The sequence below is a fragment of the Canis aureus genome, chromosome 15 (genome assembly GCF_053574225.1).
Source record: "Canis aureus isolate CA01 chromosome 15, VMU_Caureus_v.1.0, whole genome shotgun sequence".
In the NCBI taxonomy this organism is placed as follows: domain Eukaryota; kingdom Metazoa; phylum Chordata; class Mammalia; order Carnivora; family Canidae; genus Canis; species Canis aureus.
This window is the reverse complement of record NC_135625.1, coordinates 44,311,568-44,326,162: the sequence shown is the minus strand read 5'-3', so window position 1 is coordinate 44,326,162 and position 14,595 is coordinate 44,311,568. Positions and strand designations below refer to the sequence as shown.

At 41.3% G+C, this 14,595-nt stretch overlaps 1 protein-coding gene and 1 pseudogene across 13 annotated transcripts in view; one reads left to right on the top strand and one right to left on the bottom strand.

Moving 5' to 3' along the window:
- The window catches only part of CSGALNACT1 (chondroitin sulfate N-acetylgalactosaminyltransferase 1), a 327,543-nt gene that overhangs the window by 226,052 nt on the left and 86,896 nt on the right, over positions 1–14,595 (bottom strand). The window contains exon 1 of one of the 13 annotated variants that reach the window (XM_077849418.1): positions 6,620–6,765. The exons of the other annotated variants lie outside the window; for them this stretch is intronic. The gene's annotated coding sequence lies outside the window, so the exon portion shown is untranslated. Of the gene's footprint in view, positions 1–6,619; positions 6,766–14,595 lie in introns of those variants that run through there. 13 annotated transcript variants of the gene reach the window in all.
- Positions 1–14,595, top strand: part of LOC144284162 (keratin, type I cytoskeletal 18 pseudogene) — a 54,217-nt pseudogene that overhangs the window by 8,986 nt on the left and 30,636 nt on the right.

Sequence of the window (14,595 nt, the reverse complement as noted above, 5' to 3'; positions counted from 1 at the left end):
GATTTCAGGTATTTAATTGTCAAACACAAAATATTAAACAATCACATTTAAAGAAATAAAAATAGCAATTGAAAAAATTCATATGAAACAAGAAATGATTACAATGAGCAGATTTCTGGGGCACCTGGGTGGCTCAGTGGTTGAGCATCTGTCTTTGGCTCAGGGCATGATCCAGGGTCCTGGGATCAAGTCCCACATCGGGCTCCCTGCATGGAGCCTGCTTCTCCCTCTGCCTTTGTTTCTGCCTCTTTCTCTGTGTCTCTCATGATTAAATAAATAAAATATTTTTTTGAATAAGTGCATTTTTAATTGATTAAGCATAACTTATAAATAAATGTGTATAAGATACATGATATTTAAAACACAAAGGATATATTTGTTAGCCAGCTAGAAACTGATGAACATTTGTGAACTTGAAGATAAAGCTGAAGAAATTATTGAAATAAAGAATAGAAAGACAGACATGGAATATTTAATAAGAGGTTAAAAAGACATGAGGCTGTTAAATATGTTTAACAGATCCAGTTGCATTTCCATCAGAAAAGAAAGAGAATGGATCACAGACAGCATATAAAGAGATAATGTCTGGGAATTTTCTAGAATTGATGAAAGACACCAATCCAAAAACACAGAAGATCCAACAAATCCAGAGCAGATTCATTAAAAGACCTCCACACTTAATACATCCTAGAGATGCTACAGAACACCAAAGACAAGGAGATCATAAAAGCAGCCAGAATGAAGAGGCAGATTATCTTCAAAGGAACAATAAGCAACCAATTTCTCAAGAGCTACAATGCAAGCCAAAAATCAGGGGAATGATACTTTCAGTGTGATAAGAGAAAATAAATGTCAATCTAGCACCAGTATAGGCCAAAGAAACATTTTAAGAATGAGGATGAAATAAATACATTGTGGAAGAACATTCTAGGAAACAGCAAGTATGAGGTACAAAGGTCTGGAGATGGGCACATGCTAGCAATGTTTGTGACAAGGAAAGAGTAAATGAAGAGTGCCAGGAGGTGAGGACAGAAGGGTGCCCTGGGGCAGACTGTATGCACCTTTAAAGGTAACTTTAATGACTTGAATCTCTCCACTGGAAATTTTCCAGTGGTGGATCCAATAAGCCACACTGGCTGAGCCCAACATTGCTGAGCATCCAGATACTGGTGAGATGTCCAGACACACAGAAGAGCCAGGAATCAGTTTTATGATCTAATTAGCTGATCTTTAAGACTCCTTTCAATTTTGAAATCTTATCCAGGCAGAATAATGACAGAAGAATTATGGTTAATTATTATTCAACCAATCCATTCTTTATCAATATAGGTTTTAGAACCATAACTAACAAAAAAAAAAGTCAAGGAAGGAATTCCAAAACCCAGGCAGGATCCATGCTCCCCTGGATTTTCATCAGTGGTGGCATTTAGTAAGTTTTAACTCCTTTAAGGGAATTTGAAGGATGAAAAGTAATACCTAGTATTTACTTTCTAATCTGAAAACTTTGTGTTGAATAGGTCCTTGGAGTACGATATTCAAAAGCCAGTTGCTTGATGGCCAGTTACATTTGTTGAAGTTGTGAATACCTAGCTTCATAAATGGTTTTTCTATTAACCTAAGTAGTGAAATCACTCACTCAAGTCTCACTGAAAAAGCAAAGGTATTTTTAAAAATGAACCTACATGTCTTTGTCATGTACATGTCCTGCAGGATGGCTTTTTGCATTTTAATGTCCAGTGTACTTTTGGGGAAATGTATGTATTCTGGGCAAATTTAACAAAGTATCTCCCAGAAGAAGAGTGTATTTCTTTGCCCATTGTCTTAAATTCATACAGAACTCTATAACGCAGTCCCACTTTGCCCCTATCTCCCATTGTTTTCCATCTGTAACTCTCAACCCTAAGCAACTCCTTCTTTATCTCAACTATATCACAATCCTTTACTAGGGCTCTGCCCCCATCCTAGATGTTTTTCACAACTTCTTTGCATCAACTCACAGCATTAATTCTAATCGCCAATTCAAAACGTCCACAGAACCTTTTGCAAGTAATTGTCTGTTTCTAACAAAACTGAATGTTCCTTGGGAGTTGACAATTAGGCATGTGAATCCCCCAGAACTTGTACTAGTGTACTGGCTCTAAAAATATTTTAGTTGAATTTTCTCAGACCTTATAAATTATCATGAAAGTTTTTCATCAAAATCAGATACCAGGTTAAATTCTCATTTTCTTTTTTACATAAGAGTACAGAATGCATACCCTGTTAATCTCTGCCTAGATTGTTGGCTCAAGACTGGCTGATCACCGAACCTTGCTTAGCATGTTGCCTAGACCATTATCTACCCAGACCCTCCAGCAAGGCCCCAGCATAGAGGACAAAGCCATACTTACCACCAACCACCAAGTGGCCTGAAGAGACAGCAGTAAATAATGGCAGAAACAATAATGGCTCACATGTATTGAGTGCTTATCATATGTTGTACTCTGCTCTAGGTGCTTCCCAGGTGCTTCATGTCATACCCTCACAACTATAAGGCAGGTGCTATTATTGTCTCTGGCTTACAGATGGAGAAGCTGGGGTGCAGAGAAATTAACTGATTTTCTCAGTTTCAAGCTGAGATGTGGCCAGGTCTTGATTTAAACTTGGTCAATCTGTTGGGCTCTGGAGTTTACACTCTTAGCCATGATTTCACATACACACCTATAAAGGGCATACCATACTATCCATACATTCTATCAAGGGATCAGAGGAAATAAAAATGTCTTCTCAAAAAGAGAAGGAAGCGGGGAGAGACAGAGGGGGAGACATGAGAGCATGCAATAGGTTCAAACATGCAGTCTTGGAGCCAGACTCCTTTAGCTACATAACCTCAGGCAAATTACTTAATCTCTCTAAGCCTCAATTTCCTTATCTGTAAATTGGGGATAATTATACGTTCTATCACTGCTAATGAGTGGCAGAAGTAAGAATCAACCCCATAATCTTTTCATAACACTATGGTGCCACATCCTCCCGAGGATTATAATCTTTTGAAATTGTGGGGTTTACCAGTGCTTCCATGCTGCCAGCTGGTTTGGAGGCAACTGAGCCTCTACCTAAAATCTCCTAGTGACATTACATCTAAAAAGTCTGGGGTTCCTAGTCAATCAGTGTGCCATCACACAAGACACACCAGATAGCAAAGAAAAGCCATCCTCTTCCTCACAAATGGCTCCATTTAGCTCAAGGCGGGTACTCAGAGTCTACCTATAGGTAACCCCCTCTATCAAAGGTAAGCATCACCAGCATCTGAAAGCACCAGAGTCTCCTGACCAGAACACCCACTCCTTTCTCCACACAAAATAAGATTCTTAAATAGGGTGAGCATCCACAAAATCTCAAGAGTGAATTCATTCTATTGGCTTAGGACCTTTTTGCTCCTTCCACCCAGGAGCTGCAGTGCTCAGAGCTTCATTCCATCAGCCCTGCAAGGGGCCTGGAAACCGGGCACAGGCTCTGCTCAGAGCATGTGAAGATGAGTCACCGACTGGGAAGTGGCTCATGCTATCATCACCCAGCACAGTTCCTTGGTGGAATGCTGCAAAGTCTTGCATACTCACTGTACACAGCACCAAGCAAAGCAGATTATAAAATGAAGGTAAAAAATAAAAATGAAAGACCGTCTAGAATCTAAAGAATGCACCAAACCAGCAGTGTCTGTGTGGGGGTTCTGGTAACATGGCTCACACTTTCTGCTGAGACTTTTCAAATGCCCTGGAATACAGTACTATTATTACTATATAGATTTTTTTTTTTTTTTAGGTAACACAGGAAACATGTAGCCTGGATTAGAAGAGACAGAGGATCTTCATCCCTGATCTATTCCATGATCATCTGCATTATGCTTCTATAAAAATAATTGAACAGATAGCAAGAATATTATTATTACGGAAGGATAATAATCCTTCCTCTTTTTTCACGAACCCTACAGGTCATGTGTATTTCAACTTCTAATAGGAGTCCTATGGAGTCATGGATATGTCCTGCCTTTCCACCTCCTCAGTATGAAATTTCATGTGTGAATAGTGTCTCTTCTAATGAAACTTAAACTTACTTTGACTAAAGAGTGTCCTTTCACCCTAAAATTTCAAGATTTGGTGAATAAGCCCATATTCCTTATCAACCATTCCCAGTCTTCACTATTTCAGGATTAAGAGGTTAGATATTTTTAGCATCTCCCTTCCAATAGCAACTCCTTTGTTTTTGTTTTTGTTTTTTTAATTTTTTAAAAATCTTTTATTTATTCATTGGAGACAGATACTGAGAGAGAGAACATGAGCATGGGGGGAGTGGCAGGGGGAGAGGGAGAAGCAGACTCCCCACTGAGCAGGGAGCCCAATGTGGGGCTCAATTCCAGGACCCTGGGATCATGACTTGAGCAGAAGGCAGACACTAAACCATCTGGGCCACCCAGGTGCCCCAGCAACTCCTCTTCTACTATCATTTAAAGTTGTCTCTCTCTGAATTTCCACCAGCTCCTGCTTTTCTTTTTTAAAAAATATTTTATTTATTTATTCATGAGAGACACACGCACAGAGAGAAAGAGAAAGGCAGAGACATAGGTAGAGAGAGAAGCAGACTCCTCGCAGGTAGCCCAACACGGTACTCGATCCTAGGACTCCAGGATCATATCCTGAACCAAAGGCAGACACTCAACCACTGAGCCACCCAGGTGCCCCACTCCTGCTCTTTATTGAAATTCAGTAAGTAAAACAACTGCAACATAAACTTATGTTCCCAACACTGTCATTAATTTTTTTAACGATTTTATTTATTTATTCATGAGAGACACAGAGAAAGAGGCAGAGACACAGGCAGAGGGAGAAGCAGGCTCCATGCAGGGAGCCCGATGTGGCCCTTGATCCCAGGTCTCCAGGATCACACCCTGGGCGGAAGGCGGCACTAACCCGCTGAGCCACCTGGGCTGCCCAACACTGTCATTAATTTAAAAAAATCAAAGTTAAATAGTAAGATGATGTTTTAGTTAACAAGGTTTGCATCATCCAATAATTGTATGCAATCGGAACAGTTAACAACTGTGCATTACTTGTAAACAGCATTTCCTCTTCATGGGAAAGCCTCTATTATTCTATCATTTCCTCTTTCCTGATAGGAAATCTTTAAGTCCTGAGGAGAAACATAGCAGCGGGCCTACACACAGAAAATACTCTGCTAGCTGGATGCTGAGGCATCTGCAGTAAACATCAGAAGGAGATGATATTTGTTCTTTTTCACTCCTTTGGTCACAGTGGCCAACACTGGTTAATACTCTCATTTGGCTCTGTCACTGCCAGCCACCGTGAGTCATGGGGAGAAGGCAGGACCATCTGAGGTGGCATTAACAGAGCAGCCACCCTCTCCCACACCCAGCCTCCCGGAGCCTTCAGCCACTCTGCCTCCAGCTCTCCACCCACAGACGCCCCTGAAGGCAGAAACCCAGGCCCAGGCTGCCTCAAGAGTCAAACGCATCTGTAAGGACAAAAGGGGAGGGTGACTTAGTGCAACACATGCCTGGAATAGGACACAGTGTAGGATGCGCTCTCTCTGTGTATCTATTATGTATCTCATCCATTGTGGTCACTCTGCCTTGGCAATGCCACCAATCTCCCAAACAGCTGGGAAAACATTTCCCTGGAACGACATCAACATATTGAAAGACAACCACAGTCCTGAAGATGGATTTGTCCATCTTCCATGGTTTAGGGTCAGGCCTGCACTTCTATTTGTTGTTTTTTTTTTTAATCTCCTACCATCGTTTACAGCTAAATACTACGAAAACCCTATGTTTTCTTCGGATCATTATTTTTCTTTTTTCTTTCTTTCTTTTTTTCTTTTCTTTTCTTTTCTTTCTTTTTATTTTTTGTGAGCAAAGCAATAGAAGTTTATTAAACCAAGATACAGAGAAAGCTCTCAGAAGTGAGAGGGGTCCTCACAGGGTTGCCCTATTTTTCTTTTAAACCTCTCCCCCAGCCCCAGAACATCTAAATGCAAAACATAGTGGGAATCACTTACTGGAATGAAATATTTCCAGGGAAAATCCACAGTTTAAAACAACCAGTGACCTCACACGGAATGTGCCTTTCCCCCTAGGATGGTGGGTTCTGACAACGGGCTCCCTTCCAAACTGCACGGCATTCATGCACTCGGGAGCTGGAAACAGACAATCCTGAGGCTACAAGGACAGCCTTATTGACATGCCAGGCATGTGTGGTCAGGGATGGCAACCTCCCTGTAAGCTTCAACAGCTCAAACCTTGGACGACGTTATGAAGAATGATTACCAATCGGAGAGGGGAGGGGCACTAGGAGAAAGTGCATATGTGATACTGAAAGACACAGATATATGACCCGAAACAACTTCAACAAAACGTGATACTACATTTCTATTGCGTAAAAATTTCAATTCATCAAGATGGAATCTTAAGTATGAGAACAGAAAAGAGCCAAGGATATGACCCAGCCCTCCTCCTCCCCACAACTACAATTCTGTCCTCTTAGTTTGACACGACCCCCAAATTGCCTTCAGATCTGGCTTTGGGCAGACACTGGCATTTTTAAAACAATAGATAAATGTCACTTACTATACAAGATTAAGAATAGCACTCTTCTCACAGCAAAGACTTTTCTGATATCCAGCAGAGGGACTCCCAGCTGGAGAGGACACAGCGATGGCTGAGACACTCTTCTATGTCCTTAGAGGGACCCATGCCATGGCTCCAGCCAGGCCCTGAGAAATAGAGCAGCTTGTTCCCATTACCTCTTGGGATGGATATCCTTTCCCCAAATGTCCTCAGATTCACATTTTATGCTGAAAACATTTTTCAAAGCTGTAAACCTAGGAGTGAAATGAAGCCATTACTGGTTTTACAGGGTTGCTGAATAAAGAATTGCATTTTTACTCCTCTTCAAAATAAAAGACAAATTTGTTTGTAGAAGTGCTCACTACTGAATTGTGTTAAATAACCTGTGGCTCCTTTAGGCATTTAACATAGTGTTTTAAATAGCCACAAAATGTCTATTTACTTCCAGCTAGCCTCCTAAGATAATAGGTAGGAGCCAGAACTCAGAAGGAAAAATCAAGAAAAGGCAAGTATCTCAAAGGTACTCGGGCTATGAGTGGACTTTTAATGGAACATAAAAGCTCTTATTCACAGCCTGTGTTGAAATCTCCCTGCACAGTGATAACTCACCACGCCTCTTTCAAACATCCAGCCTGAGATCCCATGGCCCTCACCACCGTCTTGGTCGACATGCAACCCCAGGTCAGAACCACAGTCCACCTAACACAGAATTTGGTCCTGTCGTCAGAACCAAAGTAGACTTGCAGCCTAATTAGGCATGATGCTCTCCCCTGTAAAAGGACAAAGACCATGCATGTCCCCTGTACTTAACACATTACATAAGGGTGTGGGGTATATTTGGGATAATGGATACCTAGAAATGTATTATCTCCAAGGCAAGAGAGCATGCACTCTATTCTTTTAAACTTGACATTTCAACTTCCAAGAGGTAACCTCCTGGTTGCACCTCCCAGGATGAGGTCGAGGGCTAGTGTTCACCTACCCACATTCTGGATGCTTTTTCCAGACTTTTTATCTGCAGCTTCCACTTTTTCTAGTCAGTTTCCTTCTCTTCTCAAACTCTATTCATGACAGCTTTCACACAGCAGTCCAGATGTGGGTTATTTTAACTACTGGAGTCACTTTCAATTGTTTGTCTAGCAGCTTGACTCTGGGCCACCTTCCTGATACTTCCCTTGATTTGTGTGAAACGTTAAGGAGGAGGAGGGTGTTCTATGCTCTCCTAAAGCTAACGGAACCCAGGTCAACATGCTGGAAAAGGAGGAAGAGGATATTCCATCAGTGTTCTTCCCACAGCTCCACAGCCCAAGTTACTGGCCCTTTGCAGTCAGAGCATGAATGTAGCCGAGGAATGAAAGCATTCCAATCTGTGGCCCTCACTTTACAACTAGGGAATGGAGACCCAGACAAACGCAGGCCCTGTGAAGAGAACCCATCACTTTTCCTTCTATTCTTGTTAGCTATTTCACCCAAGTTACGTATTTCAGCATTTTCTCCCCAAAAGACATGATTTGTATTCTACCCTGTTATCTAAATGTGAAATTATTTGAGTGCTACTTCACATAATGGTCAGAAAAACAGTTGTACTGTCACACTCCCTTGGAACAAAGCAGGACTGGAATAAAGATAGGTCAAGAACCTAAATCCAACATGACCACATGACGACATTAAGGAAAAGGTATCTGTGACTGAAAACATAGCACCTCTCCCTCGAATGAGGCACACTTCAAAAAGCTGAGAAGACCCTTCACCACTCTGTGAGGGAGAATGTGAAAATCATAGGCCATGAAGTTACGCAACAGAGAATGGAATGTGAAACTATACTATACACATATTTGCTTTGTAAGAGTATTAAATATTGGTAAGAATTCAAAAATTTGATAAAACAAATGAAAAAAGCATTAAACTCCATAAATGATCATGGAATTTCCTTCAACTAAATATTTTAGAAGGCAATATAATTAGAGTACAGATGATAGCTTCTATGAAAATGAAGATATTAAAGTTGAAAGGAAGGAACTGAAAAAATTCAAATATTAGAAGAACCTAGAAATGCATTAAGAAAGTAAAAACCTGAGCATCCTTTAATGTCCAATGGGAGGGGAAAATCTAGCTCTGAAAGGTATGGCATAGTAATCTACACAATGAGAGAGTATTGACAATTTTTTTGTTTTTTATTCAAAAAAGCAAAACAAGGAAAGGCAAAAATCATAAGTAATGTCACCATTTGTTTTAAAGGTATGTCAAGTGAGAAAAGACTTCATTTCTTCTTCCATTCATTCCATCTCTCCCCCCTACATCAAGCCACCTCAATGATACAGTTTGAGGACCAATGCCTGTTTCCCCATGCACAGAGCCTCAGCTCAGATACACACACACACACACACACACACACACACACACACACACACACTTCTTTTTAAAGATTTTATTTATTTATGCATGAGAGACACCGAGAGAGAGAGAGGCAGAGACACAGGCAGAGAGAGAAGCAGGCTCCATGCAGGGAGCCCGGTTGTGGGACTTGATCCCAGGACTCCAGGATCATGCCCTGGGCCGAAGACAGGCGATAAACCGCTAAGCCACCCAGGGATCCCCCCCATATACAACTTTTACAAAAATTGACAAACATTCTACATTTGAGTCAACTTGCTTCCTCTCTGAATATATTTTAAAATTTAAAAACTAAAAAAGTAACAAGTTGAATCTTTTTTAAGAAATAGGAAAAAAAGAATTCTTTTTTTTTTTATTAGTTTCAGAGGTAGAATTTAGTGATTCATCAGTTGCATGTAACACCCAGTGCTCATCACATCCGGTGCCTTCCTTCATGCCCATCACCCGGTTACCCCATCCCCCCACACCACCTCTCTAGCAACCCTCAGTTAAAAAAAAGAATTCTTAAGTAATTAATCAAATACTTTGTGAATAACTCAAACCCACAGATTCCTAGCTGTATATTTCTAAACTGTTTATCAAGTAAGAAAATGCTATAAATCACACAGAGTTAGGAATATGTCCTTTGCTAAACTTTTGAAATAGTATGAAAAATAATTTATGGGTTTCCAGTGGTTGTGGTTTGGATTCTTCCCCCTCAATATTTTTTAATATTTTTTAAAGATTTTATTTATTTATTTGACAGAAACAGAGAGAGAGCACAAGCAGGAGAAGCGGCAGGCGGAGGGAGAGGGAGAAGCAGGCTCCACGCGGGGAGCCTGATGTGGGACTCGATCCTGGGATCCCGGGATCATGACCTGAGCCGAAGGCAGTTGTTCAACCGCTGAGCCACCCAAGCATCCCTAGCTTTTCAATTATTAATAACAAAATCTCATTAAATATATATGTGCACACATATGTTATGCCCTCGACAGTGCTCGAATCACTGCCCCTATATCACTCTCGTGCCATCTCCGAAGGGTCACAAACATTTATTTTATATATGGGACACCCAGGACCAGCCAGCTTGGAAGTCTGTGACGTCAGGTTGGAGACCAGAACTGTTTATACGCTAGGGAAGAGAAGTAGAAAATAGAAGCCTTTTTCTCAAGAAGCTTGTCATTTACTTGCAGAAAAAAGATAGCACATGAGACGAGGGGAGCATATGTGTGTTTAAAGTATTTCTATGGTTCTTGTCTTAAAATAGATTCCACCTGGCTCCCAGCAGCGGCGGCTCTGGCCTGGCTGGTGACCGTCCATGGTGAACATGGCTCCTCCACAGGCCGGAGCTGCGAAAGAAAGCGGGCGAGGCCTGTCAGGCTGGCCTCCCTGAGCACCAGGCTTGGCACACTCTGTCAGCGCCATGGGGATGCAGCGGACTAAGGCCAGAGTCGTCACAGAAGGCCATAAAAAGACAGCAGGCATCTGAAGAAAACCGTGACCCGGGGAAGATACAGACCAGGAAGGAGAAAGGAGCAAGGCATGAAGGAGGCCGCTAAGGGCGTAGGCGGAGACTGGGGAAGGTTCCAAATCCAGCACAAAACCACCCCGGAGCCCACAAGCACTTTAACGTTTCATATGGATTGTGTTCTCTACATACAACCAGAGGCCTGATTCTGCCCTGTTCCATCAGCCGTTCAGCCCTCTGCCCTAGGTCAACGAGCAAGGTCTGCATGAGGAATTCAGACTCCACTCTGTCTGTTTTTTTTAAACTTTCCCCCCCTCCTACTATAGAGGGAATCCATGTTTATTAGGATTAATAGGAATTAATTCCTATTAAAATAGGAAAAATTGAGAAAAGAAAAGAAAAAAAGGAATAGCCATCATAACTCTTCCACATTTCCTTCAACATTTATTCAATAGTTTTTTTGTTTGTTTGTTTGTTTGTTTGTTTGTTTGTTTTTTAGGGTCTATCACATGCCAGACACTGGGCTAGGCTTATTTGGACACATCAGTGAACAAAATAGAAAAAAGAATTCCTGCAGCCCTACAACTTATATTCTAGCAGGACAGTAAAACAACAGCAATAAGAGGCACAAGTAAACTATAGAGTATGTTAGCAAGTGTAAGGAAAGGGGAATAGCAGGGCAAGGGCAAGGTGAGTGCCCGTGGGGGCAGGGTGGCCGCAATTTCAACATCGCAACCCAGGTGGGCCAGATTGAGGGCACAGCAGTACCAAATTGAGATTGTACTGTTTACAGGCTTTTCTCTCCACTTATTAAATGGTATTTCCCCATGCCATTAAACATTCTTTTGCAATATGAGTTTTAATGACTGCAGAAAACTCCATCTCATGAATGCACCATAATTAATTTCATCAGTCTGCACTATGGGGCAATTAGATTTTCTTCCTCTTTTTTTTTTAAATTATAAATAACACTTCTATTTCGTCAAGAGAAATGTAAAGAAATGGAATTACATAGAATAGAGCACAAACAGTGTTAAGGCTCGTGGTATACTTTAATTGCACAGAGCAGAAATATCTTGGAAGCCATGTGCTCAGACTCCTCCCTCCGTTTCTGGCAAGGTTCCTGCCACCCACACCTGACAATCTTTTCATCAGATTCACAGAAGTGCTCTAGCTTCCCCATCCCTCCACTATCAGCTATTCTGTTCATCAGAGAGGGACTCTTCCCTAGACACCTACCTAGCACAGTGACTGGTATAGAGCAGAACATGCAATAAATATCCACTGGATTAATAAATGAACAAAAAAATGAATGAGTACTGTAAAAACACTCAGGCTTTCATACAGCCAAAAAGATGCTAGAAATTCTTCCTCCCACTAAAGCTCTCTTCACCAAAAGGAATGAGTCATTTCTCAGACATATTCAGCAACCTCCTAACAGGGCTGCAAAGTATTTCCCTTCATGCCTTTAAGATGCTGGAAACTGCCATATGCCCTGGACAACTAGAGAATATGATTAAATACCCAAATTAAATGCTAAATAGCATACAGAGACTGCAGAACACATTTCCATTATTTTCCCTCCTTCTAGTTAAAGATGACAATTATGTAACAGCTTACCCTTGAAACAGAAGTGAGAAGTATATCTTTTAATAGATCATAAGCCAGTATTCACCCTAAATTCCAACCATAGCATTAAAGCAGCAACTCCCATCAAAACAAAGCACTTATACTATCACATACAGAAGGAGGAAAAAAGCCTTAAAACAATGTACATAAAATTTGACAAACAAGAAAATACTGCACTTGAAAAAGCAAAAACAGAACAGGACACATCAGTTATTTACCACCCAAGCTGGTTCATTATGGGACCATCTACTGAGCAATAATAGCTCCATTGTTAAGGCAATGGAAAACTCTGAGTTGTAAGCACTACATGACTGTTAGAATTACATCCTCAAAATCCTCCTTCCTAACACCCACTTTCAGAAGTCAGAAGTAAATCCAGAAAGCCATCTCAAAACACGTCCTAATTTATAATGTAGCCTTAGAAAAAACAAGAGGCAGATGTCCTCATACTCACCAGCAGTGAGAACACACCTTAGGGTGACAACTGTCCTCTCTTTGAACCCACAAGGCCACTGCACTAAAAAATGGACTCTGATGCAAAGAACAAAAATGATACGAATTTTTGAGTGTTCACTGGCTTTCTAGGTTCAATATCTGAGCTACATAACTACTGCATCTTCACAACCAACCTGCCTGTGCCTCGGAGGTGCTGAAAGTAGAGGAGATAAGGATTCTAGCCACAGAAGATGACTTTAAAGTTTGCTCACATCCAGGGCTAAACATCTGCATAATAACTCTTCACTCTGTCATTCATGATCATGGACCTGTTCACAGCAGAACAAGATTGCAGAGATAATGCAGCCAAAGTGGCTACATACAATGTTGGCCGTGCTGGTTTCCACACTGTTGTGTTCCACCTTGTTGGTCTTTAAGATGCACTATGTGATACTAGAATGAAAGCTCAATATTTCCATCTTTTTTTTAAGATTTTATTTATTTATTCATGAGAGACCCACACACAGAGAGAGACAGAGACAGAGACAGAGAGGTAGAGACACAGGCAGAGGGAAAAGCAGGTTCTATGCAGGAAGCCTGATGTGGGACTCGATTCCGGGTCTCCATGATCACGCCCCAGGCTGAAGGCGGCGCTAAACCACTGAGCCACCCAGGCTGCCCCATATATTTCCATCTTTGATTACAATAGCTATCCTTAGAATAAAATAGCCCAGTGAGGACCAAGAACTGAATCCAAGTAGGTAAGAGTTAGAAATTAATTCAGCTGTTTCTACCAAGGCACTAATATTCTGTACTCCAAATGTGGGCTTGTGGATGCCAATATCTTCAAACATATCATAACAATTCTTCATCCTTCTTTTAATGCAGAACATTTGAAAAAATATTGGAGGACAACTGTACTGAATTCCTTTTTGTGAAGAAATACTTTAATTATATCGTTTACCTTTTAATTTGTTCATTCAATAAATATTTATTGAGTGCTTATTGTGTGCTAGGCACTGTCCTAGGCATCTCAGATACAATACTGGAAAAATAAATACAAAGGACTTGTCATCAAAGAGCTTATGCTAACATGTCAGGTTTGATGAGTGCTATGGCTAATGCAGGCTAAGAGGGGACAGAGAGTCATGGGGGCAAGGCTCTCTGAGGAAGTGATAGCTGAACAGAGATTAAAAGGTGAGTGAACCAGAGAGCCCTGCAGATATTGGGAGAGAGAAGCATTCCAGGTGAGGAATAGCAAGTACAAAGGCCCTGATGTGGGAGTATAGTAAAAGGGTTGAAGAACAGCTATAAGCTGTGTAACTGAAGCCAGATGAGTAAGGAGAGCAATGGGAAAAAGCAGGAATGAAGGATGGTTAGAGGTTACCTAGTACCTTAAGTCACTGGAAGGACTTGAGCTTTTATGCACAGTGAGATAGTCATCTATAGGGGTGAGGGGGCTGAGCAAAAGCTTAACATACCCTCTGACTCACTAGGGTGAAGAACAGCCTGGGGCTAAAGTATGGAAGCAAAGAGAGCAGTTATGAGATTCCTACAGTTCTATAGGTGAGCAATGATGACAACATGGAAATGGTAAGAAGCTGTCTGATTTTAGCTATACTTTGAACAATGCTGTCAAGATTAGCAAAGACTTGGATGTGCGGTACGAGCAATGGAGAGGGGCCATGGACATCTCCAGGTATCTGGCCTGAGCAACTGAAGGCTGTAGTCATTGTTGGAGTGGGGAAGGCTGTGGGAAGAGAGGTAGGTGGGAAGATGGAGAATTCAGCCTTAGACTCATGAGGTTGAGATGCCTGTTTGATATCCAGAAGAAGTACAGTTCAGGCAAGACTTTCAGGCACGAGGTTTACCTTGATGTTGCAAATACAGCATTTAAAATCATGGCACTGTCATAGGGGTGAATGCCCACAATAGTCACCCTTCCTCTGATCACAACCAGAAACTCTGGACAAAATACAAAAAGCAGGTACCCAGAACTATGAAAAGGAAAAAAAGCAGGCAGACTGTGGCTTTATTAATGGAAACATACTAGCATAAAGACAGACATACA